Here is an 11,631-nt window from a genome sequence, read left to right on the forward strand (position 1 = left end):
GTATAGCGAAAAACAACAGCTACTAAACATGCAACTTGTGTTTCTTCTGGTCTGTTTGTTTGTTAAACCAGGTAAGACCTCTCATATGTTCTACTGTATATTGGTTAATATTAAGTATGTATTGTATTAGGGCAGAATCCTAACTGGAGATCTGCACCGTAACTAAATGTTTTTTGCATGTATCCCTATTTACATAATTTACGCAAAAGTTGAAGTTAAGTGCATGGATCTCAAATTAGGATTTGGGCCTTTAATGATTACAGTCATCACAACAAATGTATTTGCTGTGTCACAGCAAAGAGAAAGACAACATTTACATTTACATTTTAGCAGACGCTCTTATCCAGAGCGACTTACAGGAGCAATTAGGGTTAAGTGCCTTGCTCAAGGGCACATCAACAGATTTTTCACCTAGTCGGCTCGGGGATTAGAACCAGCGACCTTTCGGTTACTGGCACAACGCTCTTAACCACTAAGCTACCCATTAAAATATAAGTTGTGACACCAGTTGGTGAGTACAGTGTAGTTAAGGCTAAAAGAGTCAATTTCGTACAGTAAGTGTTCCATTTACAATCGCCCACTCTAACCATTGTCTCATTGTCTCTTTTACCAGCTTTTCTTCAGGAGAAGCGAAGGGTCGAATTGAACTTCCGGATTGGAGCTCCGAATAGGCTTGTTGGTCAGAAAGTCCAAATGCATTGTATGGGATCATTGGGTGAGAAGAAATACAGCTGGTACCATCTGAACCAAACCACATCTATGAACATTGACAGTAACCTTCTGACTCTACTTGTCACCACTGAGGACTCTGGAGAATACAAGTGTTCAGGTTATTACAATGGAACAGTGTACTACAGTAATGCTGTTAACCTGACAGTAGTAGGTACATGACTGGAAGTTATTCTAAATCATAAAAGTCCCATTAACTTCATAGTTATCAAGAAACAAATAGTTAATTTTCATGGGATGTTTGTGGATGCTAGAATATGGGATTGTGTTTATCAACCTTTTCCACCCACTAATTATTTTCCCGTCCCAGCGGAACATACACAGCCAACACCAAGGCAACCCCAAATAGCTTCCCTGACTTTTGAGAGAAAACCCTACTTATTTAGAGACACAAAGGGATGGCAGGGACTGCAGTTAAAGCCACATCTCCTGTTGGAAAACCACTAAGACGAGAGAAGCATAGCAGGCAGGGAGTGAGTTGAACAGTTCAGCCAGGCTTCATTCTTTTGACTGGTTTTCACCGGAGCAGAACGTGGCACAGTTATCCCCCTGGCTAGGATAATGACCAAGCACTTCCACCCTTCTGCACCCCCCCCCCCCCCCCCCCCCCCCCCCTCTATTCTATCCTTCTACAATTTTCATATCCCCCTCTCCCTCTCCCACCCCCTCTATCCTTCTACAATATACCCCCCCCCCCCCCCAAACCACAGTGTGTTCATGGTGTGTCACATGTAGTGCAGTCAGGCTAGAAGGGTATGGATAATGTGGTTGAGGCTAAGTTTATGGGGTCAAACTATGGTTACGTTAATTTTGATTCAAATAAGTGGGTGCTATCTGGAACCTTAATGGGTTCTTCGGCTGTCCCCATAGAATAACCCTTTTTGGTTTCAGGTACAACCCGTTTGGTTCCAGGAATACGTTTTTTGTGTTCCATGTAGAACTCTTTCCAAAGAGGGTTCTACCTGGAACCCACAAGGGTTCTACCTGGAACCAAAATGGGTTCTCCTATAGGGACAGCCAAAGAACCCTTTGGAACCCTTTTCTAAGAGTTTAGTCTGGATCTGTAATTTGTGTGTATATTTCAGTACCACAAAGTAGTTATCCATGTCCCCTCCTATCTCCCTAGAGAGACTCTCCAATGTGTCTGTGTCATCCACACCCAAGGACCTGGTAATCATGGAGGGGCAGAGTGTCACCCTGTACTGTCAAGCCACCTCCCACCCTCCCTCTGTCGTCTGGAGCTGGAGCAGGAGCAGGTTGGATGAGCAGGGTGGGTGGCAGGAAGTGGGCATCGGGCGAGAGCTGACCCTGAGACTGGCAAGGGAGAGTGGGCAGTACTTTTGCCAGGCTCACAGCAAGATCTTGGTCCTGACACAGCAGCAACAAAGCCCCTTCCACACAGTCTGTATCCTCTACTTCCCCATGACTGGTAATCTACTCATCCATCATAACATCCACCTTGTTTCTCATATGTTTCCAATACATTTAGCTTCCTCTCAGCTCAAGATGGAAAACAGCTCAGTTTGAGGAAATGATGAACGATAATGAGATTTGTTCCATTAGTAGAGAATTGCAGCTGATGAGGAAGATGTGTGGTAATGGTGGTGTGAGAGTGACAATGTACCAAAATAAAATATAATGTACTGGGATGGTGCCTCTCACATTATCATGTCATTATTCTGGCTTTATAACATTGGATTGCATTTATCAATAGTTGTATGTTGTCGAACCCTACTATTCAATGTACACTACCAGTGGACACACCTACATTGTAGAATAATAGTGAAGACATCAAAACTATGAAATAACACAATTTGGAATCATGTAGTAACCAAAAAGGTGTTGAACAAATCAAAATATATTTTATATTTGAGATTCTTCTAAATAGCCACCCTTTGCCTTGATGACAGCTTTGCACACTTGACATTCTCTCAACCAGCTTCATGAGGTACTCACCTGGAATGCATTTCAATTAACAGGTGTGCCTTCTTAAAAGTTAATTTGTGGAATTTCTTTCCTTCTTAATGCGTTTGAGCCAATCAGTTGTGTAAGTGACAAGGAAGATGGACCTATTTGGTAAAATACCAAGTGCATATTAAGGCAAGAACAGCTCAAATAAGCAAAGAGAAAAGACAGTCCATCATTACTTTAAGACATGAAGGTCAGTCAATACGGAACATTTCAAGAAGCAAATAAATGTTTCACAGAGTTCAAGTAACAGACATATCAGAACATCAACTGTTCAGAGGAGACTGTGTGAATCAGGCCTTCCTGGTCGAATTGCTGCAAATAAACCACTACTAAAGGACACCAATAAGAAGAAGAGACTTGCTTGGGCCAAGAAACACGAGCAATGGACATTAGACCGGTGTAAATGTGTCCTTTGGTCTGGAGTCCAAATTTGAGATTTTCGGTTCCAACCGCCCTGTCTTTGTGAGACGCGGTGTGGGTGAACGGATGATCTCCGCATGTGTATTTCCTACCGTAAAGCATGGAGGAGGAGGCATTATGGTGTGGGGGTGCTTTTCTGGTGACACTGTCTGTGATTTATTTAGAATTCAAGGCACACTTAACCAGCATGGCTACCACAGCATTCTGCATCAATACACCGTCAAATCAACAATGTAGAAAATAGTAAAAATAAAGAAAAACCCTGGAATGAGTAGGTGTCCAAACTTTTGACTGGTACTGTATGTATCAATTTTTGATGCACAGTAGTACTTTATAGCATAGGTTTATAAAGTATTTGATTTTAGTGTAAGCCTGTGGCACATCAATGTCAATACAATTCAATTGAGTGCTCCTCTTCTTCCCTTAGGCAGTGTGTATGCAGGAGTGGCAGGGTTGGTACTGGTTCGCCTTGCCTGGGTCTTACTGCTCTTGGTGCTGCTGTGGTTCTGGAGGCAGCGGGCCAAAGAGAGGGCCGGTCAAGAGACCCTGGCCATCAATAGTGCACCGGCCAAAGGTGAGTGACACTGTCAAGTATACTGCACCATATCAACAGTTCTGCCAAGCCTTCAGCTATACTGTAGAGTAATAATTGTAATATGTAGGCTACTGTAGTTACAGGAAGTAATGGGTTGTTATTTAGCCAACCCAAGTAGAGGCACCTGTGATTCAATCTATGATTCAATTTGTAAATGACCAAAATATAGAACTATAGTAGGTTTCTGAAAAGCCTACAATGTTCATTCAGGCAATGTGAGTGTTGGTTGAATTTACTGTGATGTATTTTCCATGTACTTCCAGGATTTACTGGACCTGCAAAACCACCAAAGTAAGAGTATGATGAAGAATCATATCTGTGTGTTTTACATGTATCTTCCTGTGTATGAGATTATAATTAGCTGATCACTATGTTGATCATGTGTCTGCTGTCACCACTAGGGGGAGGAGTCAGCCCCAGGCCCAGGCTGGGGATGAGGGAGAAGTCTACATGAACTGTGGTGAAACCAACCAAGCCTACAGCGACCTATGCCCCGCCTACATGACAGGGGATGATACCTACGCTACCTTGGGATGATACCTACGCCACCTTGGGATGATACCTACGCCACCTTGGGATGATACCTACGCCACCTTGGGATGATACCTATGCCACCTTGGGATGATACCTACGCCACCTTGGGATGATACCTACGCCACCTTGGGATGATACCTACCCCACCTTGGGATGATACCTACACCACCTTGGCATGATACCTACACCCCCTTGGGATGATACCTACACCTTGTCGTGAGAGAGGGTGATGGGACTTACCCAAGGACAGGAACAACATATGCATATGTGACATGAATGTAACACTAAAATAGCCTGCTTGATAAACCACATACTGTAGATAACAGAAGAGATACATCCTCCTTTGCTCACTCTAAAACACTGTGGGGCAGTTTCCCAGACACAGATTAAACCTAGTCCTGGACTTAAAAACAATTTCAAGAGATACTCCATTGACCATGCTTTTTTCGTCCAGGACTATGTTAAATTGGTGTCAGAGAAACTGGCCTTTAGAGAGTTCGAGTTTGTTTAATATTTGAAGAGAATCTAGATTTGACTTGTAAAAAAAGTAAAGAGGTTTGAAAAGTGTTATTTTTCTTGTTTGTCTTCACTCATTTGCAAGATGCTGATAGTGATCTTTCTCAGAATTTCTTAACGGAAGCCTTGAATAAAAAAATTATTGTGAAACAAAAAACAGGTATTTCAATAACAATATATCTGTTATATCAGATTTACATTTGAGAATGAGGTACAGCGTGCTACACAACACATTTTAATTGCATCACAAACATAGAGTTACAGTTACTGCAACATTTATACCAGAGGTCCATTAACTTTATAACCCACTCATCTCTGTTAATACTTCAGTAGCTAGCAGTTGAGAAGTCATCAAGTTCATCACATGGTTACCAGCCTTGTAAAAGGACTGTGAAGCTTGTTATTCCCTCATTCTTTACAATCACTAGCTTTAACAATAATTGCAATGCATCACATATTTTTTAAAGTCTGGTAACACTTTATTTGGATAGTCTGTAAACCATCTACAGATGGACTCTCTACAGACTATCACTAACATTTCAACTATCTACTAACCCCTAACCCTAATCTTAACCCTAAACCTTATCCCAACCCTAACCTTAACCCAACCCTTATTCTAACCCTAACCCTAACCTTAGCAAGCAGTTGCTTGTCAACAAATAGTGTGTTGATAGCAGTGGCGGCTCCTGAAAACATTCTCAGGGGGGGCAATTTTTCTGATGATTTAGGTGACCTACACACATTTTTAAAAAGATATGTCCAGCAACAACATGAAGACAGGGGCAGCATATAAGTCAATACCAGAAGCATTTATTGACTGATCTCAAAAGTGTTGGCTTACAAAAGCAAAATAAGTTATCACAGTAAAAATAATCAAGGGTGTTCTTTCACATTCCTCAACACTGCATAAACAATATGCATTTCCATAAACAAATGAAATATCAGCTGAAAATACAGCATCTTGGTATTTGTTCAGATTGCAGGATCAACAAGAGCTTTTACCACATTTTTTGCCTCATGGTTGAATTGGAAATATGTGCACCTGAGCATAATTCACAACAAGCAAGCAGGAGCTTTTGATAGAGGCTACTGAAAACATTGATGCAAGTTATTGGTAATAAGAAATTTTTATAGACTTCCATATTCTGCCCTCTTGTATAGATTTGTGAAAATGAACAGTGATAGACATTTTGCCTGAAAACAGAATTTGAAAGTAATTTCTAGAAAAGGTAAACACAGCTATCTGTATGGCTTTGTAAAAATGAACAACCATATTCTGGCCAATTGTATAGATTTGTAAATATGAACAACCATATTCTGGCCAATTGTATAGATTTGTAAAAATGAACATGAACAGATTTTTTATTTTTTTGAATGGCAGTACCTTTCAAACATGTCTGCTTGCAGTAAGGTAGCACTCACAAGGTGGCCAGAGAAAGAGAACCTTTCTTTGGTGTGATCCAGGATGGTGTTGCAGACCTCTTCAGACAGCCTCTGCTTCTCCTCTTCTCTCAAAGCTGTTCTGGGTCTTTTGGCTCCTGTTGCTTCTTGCAGCTGCTGTTGAGAGGAGTCCCTGAAGGCAAACAGACCAATGTGTTTGTTGGCTTTGTACAGTATTGTTGTCTATGTGATGCACAGGTATATGCAATGTATCCATGTATAGTACAAATACTTCAGTTCCACTTAAAATGGGCAGGGATGCATAAAGTCTTTAGTGTTTAAGTTAGCCTTTGTGTCTCACATAGCCTGGATGTTCAGCACAGTATACAGTGGTGCTCATAAGCTTATGATCCCATGCTAAAGTTGACTAAAAAGAGGAATAAAAAAGAAAAGAAAATTGGTGTCCTTAAAGGTTGGATTTTCCAACTTTTTTAATTAAGTCATTAAGATCAATTTCCAAAAGATGATTTTTTTATTTTTTTATTCCTCTTTTTAGTCAACTTTAGAATGTGTTCATACACTTATGAGCACCACTGTACAGTACACATAGTATATAAAATAAGATAGATTACACCACTGGCCATATATAATGAGAATAATGTAATTTCAAACACAAATGCAGTCTCCTTTCATGCATACATTTTCAAATAAAGCTCTGCTTTGAGAAAGATCGAATGATATTGTTTAATCTTACCTTATGGCCTGCACACTGCTTGTGAAGCTGTCGAGGGCACGTTTGATAAAGACAGCATCGATGTCCTTCTTCTGTAGCTTCTGGTACAGAATGTCGACGTGGGGCATGATTTTGTGAAAAAGCCGCAGGAAAAAAATTAAATCTTCATCATGTAGTATCCTCACGTAGCCAGATGCCTCTCTCACGGTGGGCTGGTCAAATGAACCCAATGAACCCGTCCGGATGGCTTCAAAACATTCTATGAGGTCGTCTCGATTCTCGTAGACAGTGTTCACGACTCTGCTGTTGCTAACCTCATCGTTGTGGCGGCGGACAGCTAGCCTGTATCCCTCATCCAGTTGAGTGGCAATATTCACTCTCCCCAAAGCAGACAATCTCAAACAGCTATCCATGTGGGTCTTTGACAGCTCATTTTTCTTAATCTTTTCTGAAAGATGGTGCATGTCGGTTACACCAGTCGCTGTCCAAGCGGTGCTGTCTGCCGTGCCGCCTTCAGGGTGAAAGAGTAGTTTCTTAGTTACGTTCATGGTTATGTTACGTTACGTATGACGAAAGCGCGTAAGTGCAAGCCCTCAGAAACCCATAGAGATTGTATTGAAAGCTCTGATATTTGAAAAAAAAAAAAATTACATTAGAGGCTATGAGAGACTTCTGGGCGATTTTCAACCTGACTGAAATCGCCCCAAAACGGGCGGGGACATTTGAAGCACGACTTTAGCCTGATTGGACATTTAGTGGCAGATCAGACGTCTAGATTAGAACACTGAACTACTGTTGCCGTGATATAATTGATTAGAAAAAAAATCCCTTCCTTTTCCCGTTTGGCAGTGCGTCGCCCATATCGCCCTAATGAACACACCGCCCCTGCTGGCCATATATAATGAGAATAATGTAATTTCAAACACAAATGCAGTCTCCTTTCATGCATACATTTTCAAATAAAGCTCTGCTTTGAGAAAGATCGAATGATATTGTTTAATCTTACCTTATGGCCTGCACACTGCTTGTGAAGCTGTCGAGGGCACGTTTGATAAAGACAGCATCGATGTCCTTCTTCTGTAGCTTCTGGTACAGAATGTCGACGTGGGGCATGATTTTGTGAAAAAGCCGCAGGAAAAAAATTAAATCTTCATCATGTAGTATCCTCACGTAGCCAGATGCCTCTCTCACGGTGGGCTGGTCAAATGAACCCAATGAACCCGTCCGGATGGCTTCAAAACATTCTATGAGGTCGTCTCGATTCTCGTAGACAGTGTTCACGACTCTGCTGTTGCTAACCTCATCGTTGTGGCGGCGGACAGCTAGCCTGTATCCCTCATCCAGTTGAGTGGCAATATTCACTCTCCCCAAAGCAGACAATCTCAAACAGCTATCCATGTGGGTCTTTGACAGCTCATTTTTCTTAATCTTTTCTGAAAGATGGTGCATGTCGGTTACACCAGTCGCTGTCCAAGCGGTGCTGTCTGCCGTGCCGCCTTCAGGGTGAAAGAGTAGTTTCTTAGTTACGTTCATGGTTATGTTACGTTACGTATGACGAAAGCGCGTAAGTGCAAGCCCTCAGAAACCCATAGAGATTGTATTGAAAGCTCTGATATTTGAAAAAAAAATTTTTTACATTAGAGGCTATGAGAGACTTCTGGGCGATTTTCAACCTGACTGAAATCGCCCCAAAACGGGCGGGGACATTTGAAGCACGACTTTAGCCTGATTGGACATTTAGTGGCAGATCAGACGTCTAGATTAGAACACTGAACTACTGTTGCCGTGATATAATTGATTAGAAAAAAAATCCCTTCCTTTTCCCGTTTGGCAGTGCGTCGCCCATATCGCCCTAATGAACACACCGCCCCTGGTTGATAGTATGACCTCTCTGTAGAGCATCTACAAATGGACTATCTGGACTATCCAAATAAAGTGTGACCGAAAGTACTTCTGGGCTCCCAGTATTTATTTTGCAATCTTACAAATTTGCATTAACAAATACAATTTCAGAACGCACCACACGTGAGAGTAGGCTAAAAGACTCTGTAGTCTAAAATCATAGTAATTCTACATAGTTTGTTTGGCAATTACAGTTTCAGTTCATTACAAAGATTTACTTATCTCAACATGCATGAACTTTACGGACAGCCAACATCCTGAAAAGCTCATTGTTATTAATATGTGTCCATATTAGACGATCAAAGACAGAGGAATTTGTAATTCCTTGCTCATGAGTAGCTGTAGTTCAGCACATAATTTAGAAGGCTCCAACAGTGATAGGACTATCCGAGTAAATGCACCATATCCTCTGTAGCTCAGCTGGTAGAGCACAGTGCTTGTAACGCCAAGGTAGTTGGTTCGATCCCCGGGACCACCCATACACAAATAAATGTATGCACGCATGACTGTAAGTCGCTTTGGATAAAAGTGTCTGCTAAATGGCATATTATTATATCGATTTTATCTAACGATCTAGTCTAGTGGCTTGGGACTGAGTTCATAGAGCTATTGTGCTATCATTTATAGAAGCTCCAGTTCCCTATAAAACTTCAGATTTTCTCCTCTGATTACAGTAGAAGAACAGGAAGAAACAGAGGTGATAAAATTGAAGTCGCAAGTCTGTCACAAGAACAAAGTGTAAGATACGTTGTGAGATCCAATGTACAGTACAACTGAAAAGTGAAAACAAAGAATCAAATGGTCCAAAGACTCCTGAAAGCATATATTATAGCTGGCACAGTGGCCAGGAAAAAATCCCTACAGGGTAGAAATCTAGAGAGGAACCATACTCTGGGTGGGGCTGTGTGGTGTTGCATCTGTTCATGTGAATGTGTCTGTATGAACATGAGGCTACATAACAGAGTGCATGTTCTGCACTATGTGTGCATTGTTAGATGTGGGTGTGATGAGATGAAGCATCCTGAGGATGTGGTCACTATCATCAGTCAGCATTAGCATTAGCCACAATGTTTACAATACAATGTTAGCTAGAGATTTAAATCTGGAGCTGCTGCTGCTCGTTATGGAGCCGCTGGCTCATAATCTTGCACTCCACCATAGAAATCTGTGTGATGGCTGTTTCCGAGCATCCTTTGCACCTCCTCAACATTTTCAGATGGTCCTTGATGTACAGGCGGAACTTCCTGGTGGCGAAGCAGTAGACCACAGGGTCCAGGAGGTAGTTGAGCCCCATCAGCATCAAGGTGACCTGGTGGGCATCGTTAAGCCACTGCCTGGTCCGCTGGTACCAGTCCATACTGCCCCAGCCCTCCTTGATCTCCAGTACAGCCAGAGTCCAGGGGCCCTGGACCACGTGGTGGGGGAGGAAGCACACCACAAACACCCCCACCACGGCACACAGCATCTGCAGGGCCTGGCCCTTCACCCCCCGGGGCATGTATGAACTAGAGCCCAGAGTCTGGATAGGGGACTGGGCGAGCAGGGCCCGGGAGATGAGCAGGTTACAGACTACTACTACAAAGAAGACCAAGACGAAGCACACCACGATGATGAGGTGGATGGTGGCGACTGTACGCTTTTCGTCGTCAGTGTTGTGGTGGTAGCCCTCGAAGCAGCGCGACACGTTGCGCTCATCCACCTGGATGCCCGTCTTCAAGAGGTGCGGCACGGACATGGACAGAGTGAGCGCCTAGATAACCATGGAGACAGCCACTCCGCGGCGCCAACGGTCGGACGAGGCGGCATCAAGCGGGCGCGTGATGGCCCAGTAACGGTTGACGCTGATGGCGGCGAGGAAGAGGATGGAGCAGTAGGTGTTGATGAAGAAGAACACGCCGGTGACACGTCACAGGAAGTCGCCGTAGCGCCAGTCGCCGCTGCAGTGGTAGTAGCCAATCCAGAAGGGGAGGGCGCACACGAAGAGGAGGTCGGCCACAGTCAGGTTGGCCATGTAGATGCGGATCTCGTTCATGGCCTTGGCGTTGCGCATGCGCCGCAGCACGAACAGCACGTAACTGTTGGCTATCAGCCCAAGGACAAACACAACACCGTAGAACACTGGGAAGAGTGTGTAGCGGAACTCCGAGTCCAGAAAGGTTGTTTTACCGACTGTCGTTAAGTTCACTTTCCTGGACACTGCTAAGTCCTCTGGCATCCCCATGGTGGCCTCCACTGTTGGTTATGCTAAAGAAAGCAACTCCCTCTGTGAGAAAAAGACTTCATATTAGACTCATATTTCAAGAATCACTCTTTAATGTTCACTTTAGTACTACTCTTACTGTAGTCAGTAGGAGAACGTTGGACATGTCTAGTGTCTATCTCAGGTGAAATGAATAGCTATAGGCCTATCCAGTCTGAGCAGTTGTTGATTCACTGAATCAACTCCTGATAAACACACAAAGTGTGTCACACACCACCATATTTGAGAGTTTCTCAACTTACTGTAAATGTAAATCAAATGCAGTTGTATCTATAGAAACCATAAAACACACCTATCATAACAGTCAGCTATGACACATATAGGAAGTGTCTTAAAACACTTGTGTCACCAGCCTTTTCTGGTCTGCTTTCATGCAGCAACACTTGCCACGTTCACATGCTAGTCAGAAATAGGAAACTCTGAAATGTCCAACTTGCTGATTCGTTGAACGTGGCACATGTAAAACTAGAACCGGAAATGTCAGAGTTTCCTAGTTCCGACTAGCACGTGAACATCAAATCAAATTTTATTTACCACATGCGCCGAATAGAACAAGTGTAGACCTTACAGTGAAATGCTTACTTACAAGCC

The 11,631-nt window shown here is 42.9% G+C and overlaps 1 pseudogene across 1 annotated transcript; it reads right to left on the bottom strand.

The window, feature by feature from the left end:
- Positions 1-9,876: 9,876 nt before the first annotated feature.
- On the bottom strand, positions 9,877-11,001 carry LOC311145312 (platelet-activating factor receptor-like; annotated as a pseudogene). The gene has a single exon. The product of its transcript is annotated as a platelet-activating factor receptor-like (transcript).
- Between the last annotated feature and the right edge of the window lie 630 nt (positions 11,002-11,631).

Source organism: Coregonus lavaretus (assembly GCF_964263955.1).
Source record: "Coregonus lavaretus genome assembly, chromosome: 18".
NCBI lineage: Eukaryota > Metazoa > Chordata > Actinopteri > Salmoniformes > Salmonidae > Coregonus > Coregonus lavaretus.